The following is a 19,588-nucleotide window of genomic DNA, read 5'->3' as shown; positions in this document are numbered from 1 at the left end:
CACATTGGCTTATCTTACAAGAATTTCTCAAAATATCTAATCTGCTGATATCACTCCAGTGCTGTTGTGACTTCATTCTTATTTACTATTATTTCAGTAAAGCCTTAAGAGGAAGAGAAGGTAGATGCACTAGGTCTTTCTTTACTACAAAAGAAACACTGTGTTTGTTTTTCAAGCAAAGGGGTCTATAATTGTGTCTGTCAAAGCTAAGGAAAATAGCCAAGCCATTCAGTGAAGGAAAAAAATCAGACACAACATATGTAAACAATTTAACTTAATCTCACAATTTATTAAGTGCTTTCTCTTAGCCTAAAGTAGGCACCATAGTTTTTATCAGATATTTCAAAGGGAATCTTACGTCAACAACAGGTTAAGTACTGTTGTTCCATTATATGGCATGGGGAGTACAACTCTGAATTAGTTGTAGCCCCTACCTTTATGGGGCTCACAGTTAAAGAATTTCTTTATCTGGTTTTTCCATTTTCCCCTGATTTATGTTATTTTTGCTTGAGTGCCTCAAGGATTTGGCCCTTCTTCTCTACAGTCACCAACACATTTTGCCCCTCAGCACTGCATTTCTGATTTCAAACCACATGGTCTTCCCTTCTTCGGGTTCATTTTACACAGTATTCTTAAGATAAATTTTTGGCCTTTGTTGAAGAATATACACTGGACTGATTCAAATTAGACCCTCTATAAATACCTATTGATTGACTCAACCAGTAATACTGTTGGTTCTAACCACACCAGCTTAGATCAGTATAAAGCCAGAGTTTTTCATTGTGAAGCCCCACCTCAGATTCTTTAGTTATAGAGATTCTACCAGAAGTATAATTAAAACAGCAGTTCTCAAATTTCAATGTGCATAAAAATCTCCTAGGATGCTTGATAAAACTTCAGACTCCCAAGCCTCATCCCCAGAACATCTGATTCAGTAAGTTTGGTGTGGGGTCCAGGAATCATCATCAAGGATCAAGGCTACTGGATTACAGTTCAACAGTTTCTCTCCATATACTATTGAAAGTCTTTCTCCCCCCAGTCTTCTTATATCATATCTTGAAATGACAACTATTATTAAAATGATAGAAATTTCATTTGGTAGAGCAACAGGAAGACTTGAGATCTTATTATAACTGTTACTTTGATTGAGGATTTCTTTCTACAAGAACAAACACAATATTCTTAAATACTGAATCAAACAACTAGATTTTAGCACAAAAGCAACTATAATAAAAGTACTTTTTAAAAAAAGTCATTAAAATGTAAAGACAGATTCCACAGTGGAGTCAGCTTAAGTTATTACCAATTTAATGTGAAGATGGATATTGCAGAGAGGAAAAAAACAACAAAAAAATGGTTTTATAAAGATTTATTATCGTGTTAATGAAAGTTTTCTCTTTCAAATAAGAGTAGTTTTTAGTGTAGGTGATAGATATTGTTCTGACTTTCTTTAGTCTCTTGCTAAATATCAACTTCCTTCTTAAAACTACAGAAGTAAATTGCATTTCCTGTGCCCAGGTTTCACTGACCTCAATGAAGGTGACGTGGCAATGCCTTCAAAATTTAATGGGCTGCTGGTGAACGGATGCAATGTCCTTCGGTAACTGATTTCAAGCAGGAGCTGGCTATCCCCGTGAGAGCAGACCATAAAGCAGATTTTCCAGTGGTGGAAAACACGCATTCTCCCTGTCTGAAGCCAGAAGACAAGCATGAATAGCTCTTTGTCAAAGCATATGAATCCTGGTTACAATGAGCTAGAAAATTTTCCAAGTTATTAAAACACTTTGTTCATCTCCCAGATTCCAAACCTTAGCTACCAAAGGCAACACTTTTCTCAGCAGGCGTTTAACACAAGGTAGAAAGTAGGACAGCTCCCCTAAGTGTCCTGGAGGGAGAAGATGGTGAGCTCCAACAAGGAAGGGTTTTTGTCTGTTTTGTTCATAGCTGTATCCCCAGGGCTTACAAAAATATCAGAGTAGGCATTCAATAACTATTTGTAGAAGGATTAAATGGAAGGATGGAAGGATGGATGGATGGGTGGATGGCTGGATGAATTCTTCCTGTCTCTCTTGGCACAGCTGGGCTCATGTTACTACCCTACCCAACTGGAGGCCCTCAGGAAATGTTTGGCACAGACAACAAACCCCAGTCTTCAGCCTTTGGCAATGGGCTAAGCTATCCAGGTTAATCAGATCTTTGTTAATGACTCATGACCTATTAGCCCTGCAGAGCAAAAATTTGTGTTGAAACTACCAATCAGAGTTGCCAGATCTCCCCCTCATTTTTGTGCTGCAAAGTCACTGCCAAATCCTGTAATCAAAACTGGTATTGAAAGTCCATTATAAGCTCTTTAAAGAGTTCTTCAACCCTGACACCAGAAAAAAAACAAAAACAAAAACAAAACCAGATCCAATATAAGTTTTTTCCAAAAATTAGAGCACATGGTAATAAAATCAATCAATCTAATGAGAACTTACTTTTACCAAATTAACACAAAGTAGACCAGTGCCTTATAGATCACAATTAATGATCCTTTTCAGGGACACATGCTGAAATAAAAATATGACAGCTTGCACCATTAAGGATACATTTCCCTCTTGGAAGGCAGATATTGATTTTAAATAGTGTTATTCATTTTAGGGTGGCCAAATGTAAAATAAAATAGATTGAGCAGTGGGAGAGTGAAGAACTGCTGATATTTGATGCAGTTTGATGAATATGGATATATGACTCCATTTCTCTATCCCTCTCTCCTTTGCCAATTCCTAAGTTTTGCAACTCCTAAATGCCAATTTCACCATTTGGGCCATAGATATACTATTTATGGCTTAATACATTTTTAATTGATCCTTTTTTAAATTTTATCCTCATCCTATGTGTGAACTCAGAAATGCTAGTTATACACTAAACTAAATATAAACTATAATTATAAAAAGTTGATAGATGCACCACCTAAAATCATCTCATTATGAAAAAACACATGTAGCAAAAACGTATTTTAGTTACCAGCCAGTAATTCAATCGCCAACTCAAATAATGCAAGAGAGAGATTCATTTGATTCTCAGTGGCAAACGTTCCAAATGTCTCAACACATTTAAACCTCTTTATATCCCTATTAAGGAGAGTACTATCTTCTTCCCATTTTACAGATACACAAACTGAAGCACAGCAAGATTAAATCACTTATCCTGGTCACATAGCAGGCCTTGTGGCCAAGCCAAATTTCAATCATAACATACTGACTTCAGAGTCTATTCTCACAACCTGATGCTGTAGTGCCCCGCTTGGTCTGTCCCAGATCCAGTCTAAGTGCTCATATGCACAGCGATTTCTGCCAGTACAACTACACTGTTTTAACTTGCATTTCTATTATCCTCTCTGAAATGCTCCCATATGCCTCTCTGGGAAGAGTGTAATCTCTGAGAATCTTGGGGAACCAATCCAGGAGTCAGTATTTGGGGAGGGACCTGGGGCTAATCTAACACCTTGGAAAGGTGGCCTTATAGCCATAGGCCATCCATTTGACAATACCTTTGATCCCATGATGTTACTCCTAGTGACTTTTTACTGACACCAAAATGCTGTATAAGCCTCAATTACTATGGCCACAATTGTTCATGGCAATCAATTTGCTAATCAATATGAAGCATATAAGAGACATGCAGAACATGGTCATTGCCCTCTGTTCTACCTACTGCTGCATAAAAAGCTAACCTAAACTGCAGTGACTTAAAACAGGTATTTTACTTTTCTCACTATGGGTCAGGAATTCTGGAAGGGCTCCAATGGGTAGTTCACCTCTGATCCATGTGGCATCAGCCAGGGTGGCTGGGGCTGAAAGATCCATTTCCAAGTTGGCTTCTTCACTCAGGTTTCTGGTGCCTTAGTGATTCTTGGTTTCCCTTTCTCTCCACAAGGTGTTTTAATCTCCAGGGTCTCTTCATATGGCTTGGGCTTCTCATAGCATGGTGGTCTCAAGGTAATCACATTCTTATCTGGTGGCTTGCTCCTGTGAGGAAGGAAGAAGTTGGCAGATCAGTTAAAGGCTATGCTCAGAACTGTCGAGGCACCTCTTCCAACATATTCTGTTGGTTACAGTGGTCACAGGCCCAACCACATTCAAGTGGTGGGGAACTGGACTCCACCTCTGGATGGGGGAGTACAGGGTCATGTTGTGATGATCCTATGGAGATATTGTTGCTGCCATCTCTGGAACATGCAGTCTGCCACACTATAAAGAGCTTTGCTCTAAGTCAGGGGTCAAAAGAAGACCATGGATACTACAGAAAATATGCAAACAAAACATGGAATTGGAATTTAGGGTTCTATTTGAACTAGTACACCAGTACAGACACAGATTCAAAAACTGTTCTTGTGAAGGTAAGCTTTTGTGGGAGACTTGGAAGTGAAACTGAACTGATGGAAGGAATCTAAGAAAGAAATGAAGGACTTGGGAGCAGCACACACTGGGTGCTTATTTTGAAATATAATTACTTCTCACTGTAAGTTGTTCCATATGTGTACTCAGTATGTAAACTAAAGCATGGCATGAGGCTTCTATTTTGATATTTTACTATTTTTCTAGATGTATTAATATGGAAAGGTGGAAATAGAGTAGATAGGCATATTTAAATGCTACCACTAAGGTTATGAAAAGTGTTTCCCTAGAAGTGTCCTACCAGGATTCCCCCACTCTATCTTCCCACGGTAGAAGGTAAGGCCAACATTGGGACAGCTAGAGCCCCCAATTTTAAGCAGTAAAAATAAGTATGACAAATTCTAGCTTGTCCTACTCTGCATTTGGTTCATTGTGCATTTTTACTAAGCTATGTGGAGGCATTGTAAACCTTGTCTCAGATCCAAAACTTGAAAGCTCTCTATCTTTAATAAAATCTCTGATTATGTTAATGAAACACAAGAAAGAATCTTAAAAAAAAAAAAAAAAGACCATGGATAAAATTCAGGAGGTCTGTGAACTCAGAAGGGAAAACATTTTATTTCTACTTTCCCTAATGTCTAACTGAAGTTTAGCATGTCTGTCAATTTTGAATGTAGGCCCAAACTATAGTCGTTTGAACAACACCTATGATTTCCTACCAACAGAAATCACAATTTACTTTTAAATAACATTCAGTTGTTGCAAATATCTCAAAATATTTGTATTCATCACTACTTTGAAATACAGTGGTTATAAAAGCAATCACTAGATCTTATTATGTAGAGTGCTAATAAAGAAGCAATATATTACTCTATCACAATTTTGTTTTAACACTGTGATAATGGTATTTCAATTTCATTGGTTTCCTTTATTATAATATTACATATTTTATTCATACATTTTTAAACATTATTCTGAAAAGCAGTATATAAGCTGCACTAGACAGTCAGAAGGTTTCATGACCCAAAATATGGTTTAAGAATTCCTGCTTTGAATGAAGAACAAATAAACACATATAACAGAGAAACCATATGTACCGGGTTGTTTATATTATGTCCCCAGAAAAAGCCATGTTCTTTGATGCAGTTTTGTGGGGGCAGACATATTAGTGCTGATTAAGTTGGAATGTTTGGATTAGGTTGTTTCCATGGAGGTGAGCCCCACCCAACTGTAGGTGATAACTCTGATTGGATAATTTCCATGGAGGTGTGGCCCCGCCCATTCAGTGTGGGCATTGATTAGTTTACTAGAGCACTATATAAGCTCAGACAGAAGGAGCGAGCTTGCTACAGCCAAGAGGGACACTTTGAAGAATGCACAGGAGCTGAGAGAGGAGCTGCAGATGAGAGACAGTTTGAAGATGGCCATTGAAAGCACTCTTGCTCTGGAGAAGCTAAGAGATGACAAACACCCCAAGAGCAACTGAGAGTGACATTTTTGAGGAACTGCAGCCTAGAGAGGAACGTCCTGGGAGAAAGCCATTTTGAAACCAGAACTTTGGAGCAGACGCCAGCCACGTGCCTTCCCAGCTAACAGAGGTTTTCCGGATGCCATTGGCCATCCTCCAGTGAAGGTACCCGATTGTGGCTGTGTTACCTTGGACAATTTATGGCCTTAAGACTGTAACTGTGTAACCAAATAAACCCCCTTTATAAAAGCTGATCCATTTTTGGTGTTTTGCATCCCGGCATCATTGGCAAACTGGAACACCGTACATAATGGTATAATCTAATATTGAATGCTGTAGCACAGGTATTAAGCATTACAAGTGCTCTTCCTCCTGATGGCACAATTCAGTTCAACACACTATGCTTTTTTTTTTTAATGACTTTTGAGGGTTGTTTATACTCCAGGTAACCATGACTACAAGAGGAATTTTTAAGACCTAATAGACCTAAATAGTGGCACCCTCACAAGAAATTTCAGATTGCTAAGGTTATGGAGGGCATCCTTAAGGATTCCAGAGTGGGAAAATATGTCCTACAAAAGAATTTGGACTTGATTTCTTATCAGAAACCCCAGCAGCTATAGCTTCAACTTTTGAGAAAAATAATTATGAATCTAATATTCAACACCCAGTAAACAATCAACTAAGAATGAAAAATAAAGCCACTTTTAGACCTGCAAGAATTCAGAAAGTTATTTCTCATGCACCCTTTCAAGAAAATTACTTGAAGATGTTCTCTGGCCAAAACAAGAAAAAATCCAAGAAAGATAAAGACTTGAGATCCAAGAACACTGGCTCCAAAGCAAAACTAGGGTGAAGGAGAGTCAGGATAACAGCTTGCCATCCAGCCCCAAGAGCAGCTGGTCCAGATTGGAATAAGAAATAGAGGGAATATCTATGGAAAATATATCTTCAATAATTGTATTGCCTTCCTTACCCTGGATGGGATATATTTAGGAAGACAGATAATCTTAGTGACTTGATGAAGGTATACGATACAAAAAATAAAGACACTTTGAAACTGTAGGATAGTGAACAATATAAATAAATCACAATAATAACAATGCTGTGTATTGATATTTTTAATTTTTAGATTCAACTATTAGACAAAGCATGAAGACTGAATCATGGTTACAGAAGATGATTAAAGCTGACAAATTTGGGGGGAGATGTTGCAGATAGAAGAGTGGGAAAAGAGGTAGAGGAAAGGATAGGGGTCCTAATTTACTCATCTTATTAATAATAGTTAATACTGAGTAGTTACCATTTTCTCATTCTGAGAGATTAATAGGAATTAATCTAATTCCCCAAAATGAGGAAACTGAGACACAGAGAGGTACCTAACTTTCTATAATATATTTCCTTTTACTTCATGGAAAATCAAAAAGAAAAAAAAGATTTTATGGTGGATCAAGAAATAAAGAGACTTATATATATCATTTCTAAATACCATACTATATCTACCAAAGATGTAATATTATAAAAAACAGGTATGCACATTATTTTGGTGATTTTCATAAGGTCACAGGAATTAAATCAGTTTCATCCAAGTTCATGAAAAGACAGATCAAAGAGGGGAAATCAATATTAATTCCAGAAATATACTCAAGTACATATACAAAATTAATACAGAATAAAGGTGGTATTTCAGTGAAGAAAAGATAGGGTTATGCAACTGGCTAGTTATTTGAAAGAATAAACCTGGGTATCTATAAAAACTAATTTTTACATGAATCATTTGTTAATTTTTTTAATGAAATGAAATCTAGTACACCAAGAAAACATGTAAGTTATGTGTATATATATATGTTTATACACATACATATATAAATATACAAATGTGTATCCTTATGTGTACTAATATATATGTTTAATTTTGGAATAGGAAAGTTTTTTAAAGTCTAGAAGTTATAATGGATGAGATTAATAAATAAAACTATATATGTGTTAAAATTTGACACATGGTCATAAATACATTAAGTTGATAGATATATGTCAAGCCAGGAAAAAATTGGCAAGAAAAAGGTCATCAATCCAATAAAAAAACAGGCAAAGGACAATGCACAGGAAAGAAATTTCCAAAACCTTACTGAAAGATCTACAGTTTGAAATGCAGCAGAACAATGGAGGGAGATAAGAACATTTTGCTGTGCATTAGATTTAGCAGTTGAATCAACATTGACAACACCCTTGAAAGCACTTTTTTGCGGTTTGGCAGGGAAAAAGCAAGAATCGGTGGGATGATGAGCTAATGGAGCACAAGCAAATAAAAAAGATGAATGTAAAGAGGGAAAAGGGGATGGAACAGGGACAGGACTGGAGGTCACTGGGTCAAGGGAAGAATGAACCAACTCAAAAACAAGATTTAAATATATTTTAAAAAGAGGGGATATATTAAGAAAGTCAAGTGATTAAACATGACTTTCCAGCATGACAGGGAAAGAAGAGAGTGGAAAGGGAGTGGAGCTTACACAAAGGGGAAGGTAGAGAGATCAAGGGACCAGAGGATTTTATGAAGTTAAATGGAAATGTAGGTAGAGTTCAGGCAAGAAAGTACTAGGAGAATAAAAAATTTAGTCAGTCACTAAAATTTTGGACTTTGATTTCTAAGATGCTTAAATTCCCAGTAAGCATGGTGCCAGTATGACCCAATAAATGGATAACTGAATTGAAGTGGAAGTAAAGTCATTGAAGTTGAATTCAAGCAGGAATAATATTTTGGATGGATGGTCTTCAAAACCATTGAAAGTCTACAGGATAAAGGCAGGAACAGAGGTGGCTAAGGAACTGAAATCTAAAGCTGACATCTATAGACAAATCAACAGATAACACTGATGAGGCAGCTGTTCTCAGAAAAGCAGACTTGCTGGGAGCAGAGCAGAGATGAGGATCCTGAACTTTACAAAGTCATGGTGTCTAGGATGTCAAAGCTGGAATTAAACTGAACAACTTCAAGGTCCTGGTAATTAACAGACCTACTTATAATATCTATAGAGCTATAATGACAATCCAATAAGATGACACATGTAAATAGCCCAGTGCAGTGATAGCTACTATTGTAATTAATATAATTAGCCTTATCATATACCACTGGAAGCAGAGAGGAAACACATGTAATTAACCACATTTGAGGGATGGGATACTAGAAGACAGACCAAGGGGCCTGCTCTGGGTCATGCCACCAGTCTATGATAGAGGTCTAGATTCTGAAACTGCTTCCTTATTCCAAACATTGACTTGAGATCATCCTGAAAAATAAAAGTTATAAGTTACATTTACATACTTAAATGTCTATGAGTAAAGGTAAATCTGCTTTCAACTTCACATGGGCAACAGAAAATATCATGTTAACAAATCCAATGAACAAAACTTACTGAATAATTTTAGAGAAATATACTACACTACTATGAGATAGTAAGATACATCTCTAAATTGTTTTATGGGTCAATGCGATCAACCTGATACAAAATGTGCTAATGGAAGCTTAAAAAAGAGCACATCTTTTGAATTTAATGAATTTCAGTGAAATTTATAGATTGAAGTTATACAGATGAATGGGTTGGTGGACTAATAGTCTATATATACATTATGTGTCCATTAGGTAAACTATAAAATTAATTTGCTAAATTTTTTGATGTGTTGCAATTATATCATTTCATTTTCACCTGATAGATCTAGTTCATGGTCTCAATTGCATATGAAACAAATTAACGCCAATTCATAGATCAACAATCGTCATTCATTTTTTTTAAAGCTTAAGGTTATCGTGTTCAACTAGTGTCCTAGAAGACTTTCTTTCTTAGGTGAGTTCAATGAATATCTTTTTGGTGGAAAAAAGTAGAAACTAAGCAATAGTTGATGATTCTGAAATCATAAGAGGATACTATAAGCAAATGTACACCAACAAACTAGACAATTTAGAGGAAAGGATAATTTCCTGGAAACACAAGACTGGCCAGAGAAGAAATAGAAGACTTCAACAAACCAGTCACAAGTAAAGAGATCCAATCAGTCATCAAAAGCTTCCTACAAATAAAAACCTAGGGCCAGATGGCTTCACAGGGGAATTTTACCAAACTTTCCAAAAAGAATTGACACCATTCCTACTCAAACTGTTTCAAAAAATTGAAGAAAATGGAATATTACCTAACTCATTTTATGAAACCAACATCACTCCAATACCAAAATCAGATAAGGTGCTACAAGAAATGAAAACTACAGGCCAATCTCCCTAATGAATATAGATGAAAAAATTCTCAAAAAAATACTTGCAAATCAAATCCAAAGACACATGAAAAAAAATCATACTACATGACCAATTGGGTTCATCCTAGGCATGCAAAGGTGTTTAAACATAAGAAAATCAGTCAATGTAATATAACACATTAACAAATCAAAAGGGTAAAATCAAATGATCACAATAGATGCTGAAAAATCATTTGACAAAATTCAGCATCCTTCTTGGATAAAAACACTTCAAAAGGTAGGAATTGAAGGAAACTTCCTCAATATGATAAAGGGCACATATGAAAAACCTACAGCCAGCATAGTAATCAATGGTGAGAGAATGAAAGCCTTCTCTCTCTCTCTCTCTCTCTCTCTCTCTCTCTCTCTCTCTCTCTCTCTCTCTCTAAGATCAGGAATGAGACAAGGATGCCCACTGTCACCACTGTTATTCAACATTGTACTAGAAGGGCTAGCCAGGGCAATCCGGCAAGACAAAGAAATAAAAGGCCTCCAAATTGGAGAGGAAGAAGTAAAACTATCATTATTTACAGATGATATGATCTTATATTTGGAAAACCCTGAGAAATCAACAACACAGCTATTTGAGCTAATAAACAAATTCAGCAAAGTGGCAGGACAAAAGATTAATGCACCTAAGTCAGTAAGGTTCCTATACCCTAGAAGTGACCTAACTTAAGAGACATTCAAGAAAAACATTCCATTCACAAAAGCAACTAAAAAAATCAAGTACCTAGGACTAAACTTAACCAAGGATGTAAAAGACTCTACATAGAAAATTACATAACTTTACTAAAAGAAATAAAAGGTAACCTAAAGAGATGGAAAGATATTCTGTGTTCATGGATAGGAAGTCTAAATGTCATTAAGATGTCAGTCTTACCCAAACTGATCTACAGAGTCAGTGCAATACCAAATAAATTCCAACAACCTACTTTGCAGACTTGGAAAAGCTAGTTATCAAATTCATTTGGAAGGGAAAGGGGCCTCAAATTGCTAAAAACATTCTAAAAAAAGAAAAATAAAATGGAAAAAGTGGGAGGACTTACACTTCCTGACTTTGAAGACTACTATGAAGCCACAGTAGTCAAAACAGCATGGTATTGACACAAAGATAGACATATTGATCAATGGAATTGAATTGAGAATTTGGAAGTAGACCCCCAGATCTGCAGTTGACTGGTTTTCAATAAGGCCCCCAAATCCACTGAACTGGGACAGAACAGTCTCTTCAACAAATGGGGCTGGGAAAACTGGATATCCATATTCAAAAGAATGAAAGAGGACCCATACCTCACACCCTAATACAAAATTAACTCAAAGTGATAAAGACCTCAATATAACAGACAGTACCATAAAACTCCTAGAAGATAATGTAGGGAAACATCTTCAAGAACTAGCACTAGGAGGTTGCTTCTTAGACCTTACACCCAAAGCACAAGCAATGAAAGAAAAAAAATAGATAAATTGGAACTCCTCAAAATCAAAAGCTTCTGTACCTTGAAGGAATTTGTCAAAAAGGTAAAGAGGCAGCCAATGCAATGGGAGAAAATAATTGGAAACCATGTATCTAATAAGAGACTGATATCTTGCATAAATAAAGAAATCCTACAACTCAACAATAGTACAAACAGCCCAATTATAAAATGGGCAAAAGATATGAAAAGACATTTCTCTGAGCAGGAAATACAAATGGCTAAAAACATGAAAAAAAGTTCATCTTCACTAGCTATTATGGAGATGCAAATCAAGACCATAATGAGATATCATCTCACACCAATAAGAATGGCTGCCACTAAACAAACAGGAAACTACAAATGCTGGAGAGGATATGGAGAAATTGGAACTCTTATTCATTGCTGGTGGGATTGTATTATGGTACAGCCACTCTGGAAGACAGTTTGGTGGTTCCTCAGGAAACTAGATATCGAGTTGCCCTACTATGCCAATTTGGATGTATTATGTCCCCCCAAATGCCATTATCATTGATGCAATCTTGTGGGGGCAGACTTATTACTGTTGATTAGGTTGGAACCTATTGGTTCAGTGTTTCCATGGAGATGTGACTCAATCAACTGTGAGTGAGACCTTTCATTGGATTATTTCTATGGAGGTGTTGCCCCACCCATTCAGGGTGGGTCTTTATTGGATCCCTTGAGTACTTTAAAAAAGAGCCACATGGGCCCAGATGCAGAGCAGCTGTGAGTGACATTTTGGAGAGCAACTGAGAGTGGCATTTTGAAGAGGAGCTGCAGCTAAGACAGGACAAAATGCCCGAAGAGCAACATTTTAGAGAACGCCATTTTGAAATGCAGCCTGGGAGCAAGTGGATGCCAGCCACATGCCTTCCAAGCTAACAGAGGTTTTCCGGATGCCAGTGGCAATCTTTCAGTGAAGGTACCCTATTGTCGATGACTTACCTTGGACATTTTATGCCCTTAAGACTGTAACATTGTAACCAAATAATCCCCCTTTGTAAAAACCAATTCATTTCTGGCCTTTTGCAAAACAGCAGCATTAGCAAATTACTATCCAGCAATGTCCCTTCTCAGTATATACCCAAAAGATCTGAAAGTAGTGAAACAAACAGTTATTTGCACACTGATATTAATAGCGGCATTGTTCACAATTGCTAAGAGATGGAAACAATCCAAATGTCCTCCAACAGATGACTGGATAAACAAAATGTATATACACGCAATGGAATATGATGCAGCATAAGAAGGAATGAGGTCATGAAACATATGACAACACGGATGAAACTTGAAGACATGGTGCTAAGTGTAATAAGCCAGACAGAAGGAGAAACTTTGTATGTTACCATTAATGTGAACTCTGTGAAAAATGTAAAATAAATGTCTTATAATGTAGAACATAGGGGACCTAGAGATAGACAGAAATTAGTGAAGAAGGAATGATAATCTAATATGTACAGATAAAATAATGAGAGTCAACTTAATGGTATGGGAATGATCAGGTATCACTATGGTTCACTGATGAGATTATAAGTATTGGTGACATATTTCAGATGAATATGTTCATAAATGGTTGTTTAAAGGCTTGTAACCCACAGAGTAACACAACAAACCTAAATAAGTGTTAGCATGATATACTTACAAGGTATGACACTGGTGCAGAGGGTTACCAACAGAGTGGTAATGGAAAAACTACCCATTACATATAAAAGACTATATTTAATAAGAATATCTCACTAACACTACATTACTACTAGGGATAAATAATTAACAGCTGATAAGAGCTCTGGGATGTATTATGTTATGGTAATTGTTTAAAGTTGAGATTGATGATGATTGTACAACTAAGTGAAGATAATGTAAGAAACTGACCATTTATCTTGGGCTAGAATATATTAAGTGAAACCAGGAACCCACTAGTTAATAAATCAAGCCCTTGACTTAAGGCTTGCTCCTGTGAAACTTAGGGTTGTAAATAGGTGGCTGAGCCCTCCTACAATTATGCCTAAGAAGCACCTCCAGGGAACCTCTTTTGTTGCTCAGATGTGGCCTTTCTCTCTCTAAGCCCAACTTGGCAAATAAATTCATTAACACCCCCACCCACCCACCCACGCACACACACACACACACAAAGGGACATGACACCCAGGAAAATTAATCTCCTGGTGACATGGGACATGACTCCCAGGAATGAGGCTGTACCTGGCAGTGAGAGATTGAAAATGCCTACTTGACCAAAAGGTGAAAAAAGAAAGGCAACAAGCTGACATCACAGTGGCTGAGAGATCCCAAATAGAGTCAAAAGGCTATCCTGGAGGTTTCTCTTATGCAAGCTCCAGCTGGACATCCCAAAAGGCCACAGTGTGCCATGCCCTTACCAAGAGTAGTTCCCAAATACCTAGGTTACTATCTGAGATTCTATAAAAGATTTGTCCACCAAATTTTATATCTTGGAAACTTGAATCTACCAGAGTTTTCCTATGCCAGACAGGTCCTAAGACCCAGAAGGAACAGCCTCTTTAAGAACAACAATCAGATGCATCCCCCTTCCCCAAACTGTTGATACCCCCTTTCAATATGAACAAGTTAGGGTGCTCACTGCCTAGACACCCATGAAGATGGAGAAAGAGATTAAGTGAGAGGAAGTGGTAGCAACAAACAAGATAAGATTTAACAAAGGTCCATGAATGCTGAAACTTTATATATATATATATATTAGATGCTGGGGTGTTGGAATAGCTGGAAGGAGGTAAATGACATGGTGGAACTGTACCCTATAACATCCTTTGAAATTTGCTCTATAGCTACTCGTTGAATTGTGCTTTGAAAGTCTTCACATTTCCGTATAGACCTATATTGCATCATAAGGAAAGAACTGAAACTGTGGAACTGTAACCCATAACAATTTTTGAAATTACCTATATAACTGCTTGTTAAACTGTACATTGAAAATTAACACATTTCTGTATGTATTTATACTTTACAATAATGGAAATAGCTGAAGTTGTGGAACTTGACCCATGACATTCTTTGAAATTTGTTCTCTAACTGCTTGTTGAATTGTACTTTGAAAATTATCACTGTTACGTATATATGTTAAAGTTCACAATAAGGTAAGCATTAAAAAAAAGGATAATGAAAAATAAAGTTTGTTGCTTTTTACTACTGAGTAGTAGTCCATGGTATATAGAGGTACCACATTTAGTTTATCTATTCACCCATTAAAAACATTTGTGTGGTTTCCAATCATGGGAAATTATGAATATAACTCAGATAAATCTTTATGTATACAGGTTGTTGTGTGGACAAATGTTTTTATTTCTTTAAGCAATTACCAAGAGTGTGATTATTGGGTCAGATGATTCATATATGTTTAACTCTACAGTACTCTGCCAAACAGTTTCCCAGGCTGGTGGTATCATTTTGCATTCCCATTAACAGCAATGTATGACAATTCTGGGGGCTCCAAATTCTTGGAAGCACTTGGAGTTGTCTCTAAGTTTTATTTTTACCACTCGGGAATATAGTGTTATCTCACCAGTAATATGCATTTCTTTAATTGTTAATGATGTTGAACACTTTTTCATGTGCTTATTTGCCAAACATATATCTCTTTGGTAAAGTGCCTATCCATGTCTTTGGTGGATTTTCAATTGAGTTGTTCTTTATTGTTGAGTTCTGAGAGTTCTTTCTATGATACGGATAAAAGGCCTTTGTCAGATATGTGATTTGCAAGTATTTTCTCCCAATCTGTAGTTCTTGTTTTGATTCTTCTAACGGTATCCTTCACAGAACAAAGTTTTTTATTGTGAAGTTCACTTTATCAATTTCATTATTTAATGGTTGTGCTTTTAATGACATGGCTAAGAATTCATCACCAAATGAAGATCTCCTATGATTTTAATTCTGTATTTATAGTACTACATTCTATATTTAGGTCTATGATCTATTTTGACTTAATTTTCATATAATGTAGGAAGTTTAGGTTGAGTTTCATTTTTTAACTTATGGTTGTCCAATTGTTTCAACACCATTGATTGAAAAGACTAGTCATAATCCACTGAATTGATTTTGTACCTTTGTCAAAATAATAAATTGGCCACATATGTGTGGATCTATTTCTGGACTTTATATTCTGTTCCATTGATCCATGTATCTAATCCCTTCAATATACCACTCTGTCTATAGACAATGCGTAATTTTCCATTAAAGTGCAAGTTTTTTTCCTACAGATACCTACAAATTTATTCTTTTTTTTAAAAAATATTTTAGCTCTTCTAGTTCCTTTGCCATTTCATATAAATGTTAGAATCAGCTTGCCTACATCTACAAAAAATCCTGTTGGGTTTTTTAATTGGTATTGCATTCAATCTATAGATCAATTTGGGAAGAAATGATATCTTTACTATATTGAATCTTTCAATACAAGAACAGGGCATATTTCACCATTATTTGTCTTTGACTTCTTTTGTCAACATTTTACAGTTTATTGCATGCAGATCCCGTAAATGCTTTGTTAGAGCTATACCAAAGTATTTCATGTTTTTGAAACTATTGTAAAACGGTATTTTTTTATATTTTGGTTTCTAGTTGTACCTTTCTAGTGTATAGAAATATGACTGATTTTTGAGTGTTGATCTTGTATGCTGCAACCCTGCTAAACTCACTTCTTGGTTCTGGTAGCTTTATTATAGATTGATTGAGATTTTCTGCATAGACAATCATATCATCTGAGAACAGGAACAGTTTTGTTACATCCTTTCAATTGCATATCTTTTTTTTTTTTTTTTTTTTTTTTTTAACTTGCCCTACTGCACTGGGTAAGATTTTTGTAACAATGTTGTATGGAATGGGGAGAGTAGCTGTCCTTTACTTATTCACCATTAAGATGATAATAGCTCAAGGTTTTTTGTAGATACTGTTTAACAGGATGAAGAAATTCTCTTCTATTCCTAATTTGCTTGGAGTTTTTATCCAAAATATTTGTTAGATTTTGTCAAATTCTTTACTGCATCAATTAATACGATTATAAAGTTCTTCTTCTTTAGATTGCTAATATGGTAGATTAAAAGGATTGATTGATTTACAAATGATGAACCAGGCTTGCATTCCTGAGATAAACCCCACTTGGTGTGGTGTATTGTTCTTTTTATATGTTCCTGAATGCAATGTGATAAAGTTTGTTGAACATTTTTGCATCTATGTTTTTGAGGAATATTGATCTGTAGTTTTCTTCCCTTATGTCTTTGTCAGCTTTTGGTTTCACAGTTATGCTAGCCTCATAAAATGAGTTGGGGTATGTTCCCTGCTCTTCTATTTAATGGAAGAAATTATGTAGAATTGGTGATATTTCTCTTTTAGATGTTGGTAGAATTCACTTGCGAAAGTATCTGGGCCTGGGAATTTCTTTTTGGAAGGCTTTAATTACAAATTCAATTTCCTTAATACTTACGGGAAAACTCAAGTTATCTATTTCATCTTGGTTGCATTTGGGTGGTTTACAGTTCCTGAGGAATTGGTCTGCTTTATCTAAGGTGTTGGATTTATGTGCATAGAGTTATTGATAGTATTCCCTTATTATTCTTTTAATGCAGTGATCTTCCCTTTTCCAATCCTGATATTGGGAATCTTATCTCATTTCTTTGTCAGTCTTGCTAGAAGTTAATCAATTTTATTAATCTCAAAAGCCATCATTTAGTTTCATTTATTTTCTCCATTAATTGTCTTTTTTCAATTTTATTGATTTCTGATTGTATCTTGAAATTATTATTTCCTTCCTTCTCTTTGTTTTTCATTTAGCATTCTCTTCTTTTTCTAGTTTTTTACAGTTGAAGTTTACGTTATTAACTGGATTGTTTTCTTCCTTTCTAATATAAACATTTGATGCTACAAATTTCTCTCTAAGTACAGCTTTAGATGGGTCCCACAAATTTTGATGTTATATTCATTACATTCAGTTCAAAATATTTAATAATTTCTTCCTGGACTTCCCTTTGACCCATATATTATGTAGAAGTGTGTTGATTAATTTCCAAGTGTTGGGAGATTTTTCTGTTACCTCTTTTACTAATGTGTAGTTTAATTCCATTATATTCTAAAAATATACTGTTTACTTTGAATTCTTTTAAATTTGTTAATTTTTTTTTTTTATGACTCAAGATATAGTCTATCTTGATGAATGTTCCACATGCACTTGAGAAGAATGAGTGTTCTGCTGTTGCTAATGGAGTGTTTTTAAAAGGGCATTTAGGTCCAGTTAGTTGATGGCATTATTTGGTTATTCTGTCTCCTTGATTTTCTGAATGTTAGCTCTATCTACTGCTAAGAAAGAAGAGTCAATGTCTTAAATTCTAATTGTGAATTTGTCTGTATCTTCTTTTAGTTCTGTTAGTTTATGCTACGTGTATTTTGAAGCTTTGTTGTTATGGCTTCTTGATGAATTAACACTTTTATCATTATATAACGCCTTTCTTTATCCTTGGTAATTTTCTTTTCTCTGTAGGTCTGATATCATCAATACAGCCACTTCAGCTTTCTTTTGATTACTGTCTGCATGGTATATTTTTATATTCTTTAACTTTTAACCTATGTATGTAATTATATTTGAACTGAGTATCTTGTAGATGATCATAGTTTTTTTTTTTAATCCACTATGACAATCCCTGTTTTTTAAATTCGTATGTTTAGAACCATTTACATTAATGTTTCTATTGGTATTTGTGAATTTAGATTGATGGTACTCCAAATTCTGCTTTTCTTCTCCAATTTGCCAGCCACTGTTTACTTTCCAGGGTCTTCAAATAGTTCTTCCATGCATTCTGTCCAGGTTTCATAATTATATTCCATGGGAGAGAAGGTATGAAGCATGTTTACTTCATCTTACCTGTACCTGGAACTCAGAGGGGAATTCCTTTTAGAGCTCCCCTTCAATCTGGAGGATCAGATTCAAAGTTTCTGACTGTCATATTAATATTCTTATCAGATCACAGAATCTCACACTTCCCCTCAACCTGACATACTTGCATAAGCATTTTCCTTCAACAATTAAGACACAATTCCCAAGGATTCCCAGGAGGGGCTGCTTAGGAAACTCTTCACAGCTCCCTGCAGACTCGGAAATCCCCCATAGTTTAGGGTGGAAGCTTGGGGTGCGCATCCATTGACACTGCAGACTTTTCTAAGACAAAACCAAATAGAATCTCTAGCCTGGCAGATGGCTCATGTCACAAAATAATGCTCTTTATAAAAATGCTATTTTTAAAGGCTTTTTTGCATTTTCCACTACACTGCTTGAGTATACCAGATATTGTCTTTCAACCTAGAGAGTACTAAAGACTTCAAATGTCACCCACCCCACCCACCCTCTTTCAAGATTCTGAATTGCTGACATGTAGTGGTGTCTGTAAGATCCACATGTGGTATCTTCCATCCTACAGGATGAGTCTGGGATGTTTCAACCACTAAAATATTATTTCTTGGGGCTTGCAACTTCCTAAATATCTACTTATTCTAAGGAGGTTACTTCAGTGATATCAGTATATAGAAACTTCACATTGTTCCAACAACTGTAAACACATTTGTTATATACCCTTTGGCTGTTCTAATCATTGTGATAGAAAAAGCTAAAGCTCATCTCCTTTCCCAAATATTTGTAAGGTTGCTCATAGAGTCAACCATTAGTTTCTGGGTATAGCCTGCCACCTGCTGTCCCTAAATAGTCTTTGCTTGCTTGCTTTCATAGCAGTATAAAAATATTCAAAAGGCAAAGGATATGCTTTGGTGTTTCTTATGAATGAATAATGAGACAGCAAATCTGGATTTTTCATCCATAATCCAGACATTACATCTGGATTTCTTGTCCTTCATTCCAAATATTACATCTAGCTAAAATTGACCATTACAATCCCCTTAAAATTGGACCAAAATCTAGGTTTTCATTGATCTGTAGATAAATATTATTAGGGGCAGGAGTTATAGCAGGC

At 35.8% G+C, this 19,588-nt stretch overlaps 1 long non-coding RNA gene across 2 annotated transcripts in view; it reads right to left on the bottom strand.

The window, feature by feature from the left end:
• LOC119540944 overlaps positions 1 to 19,588 on the bottom strand; it is a 122,108-nt gene that overhangs the window by 80,610 nt on the left and 21,910 nt on the right. For both annotated transcript variants that reach the window (XR_005218129.1, XR_005218132.1), the window contains exons 2-3: positions 3,800 to 4,010; positions 1,530 to 1,690 (exon numbers count right to left, since the gene is read on the bottom strand). This is a non-coding gene — a long non-coding RNA (uncharacterized LOC119540944). The remainder of the gene's footprint in view (positions 1 to 1,529; positions 1,691 to 3,799; positions 4,011 to 19,588) is intronic.

This window comes from Choloepus didactylus, chromosome 1 (assembly GCF_015220235.1).
Source record: "Choloepus didactylus isolate mChoDid1 chromosome 1, mChoDid1.pri, whole genome shotgun sequence".
In the NCBI taxonomy this organism is placed as follows: Eukaryota; Metazoa; Chordata; class Mammalia; order Pilosa; family Megalonychidae; genus Choloepus; species Choloepus didactylus.
The sequence above is the reverse complement of the archived record's forward strand: the minus strand, read 5'-3'. Positions and strand labels throughout refer to the sequence as shown.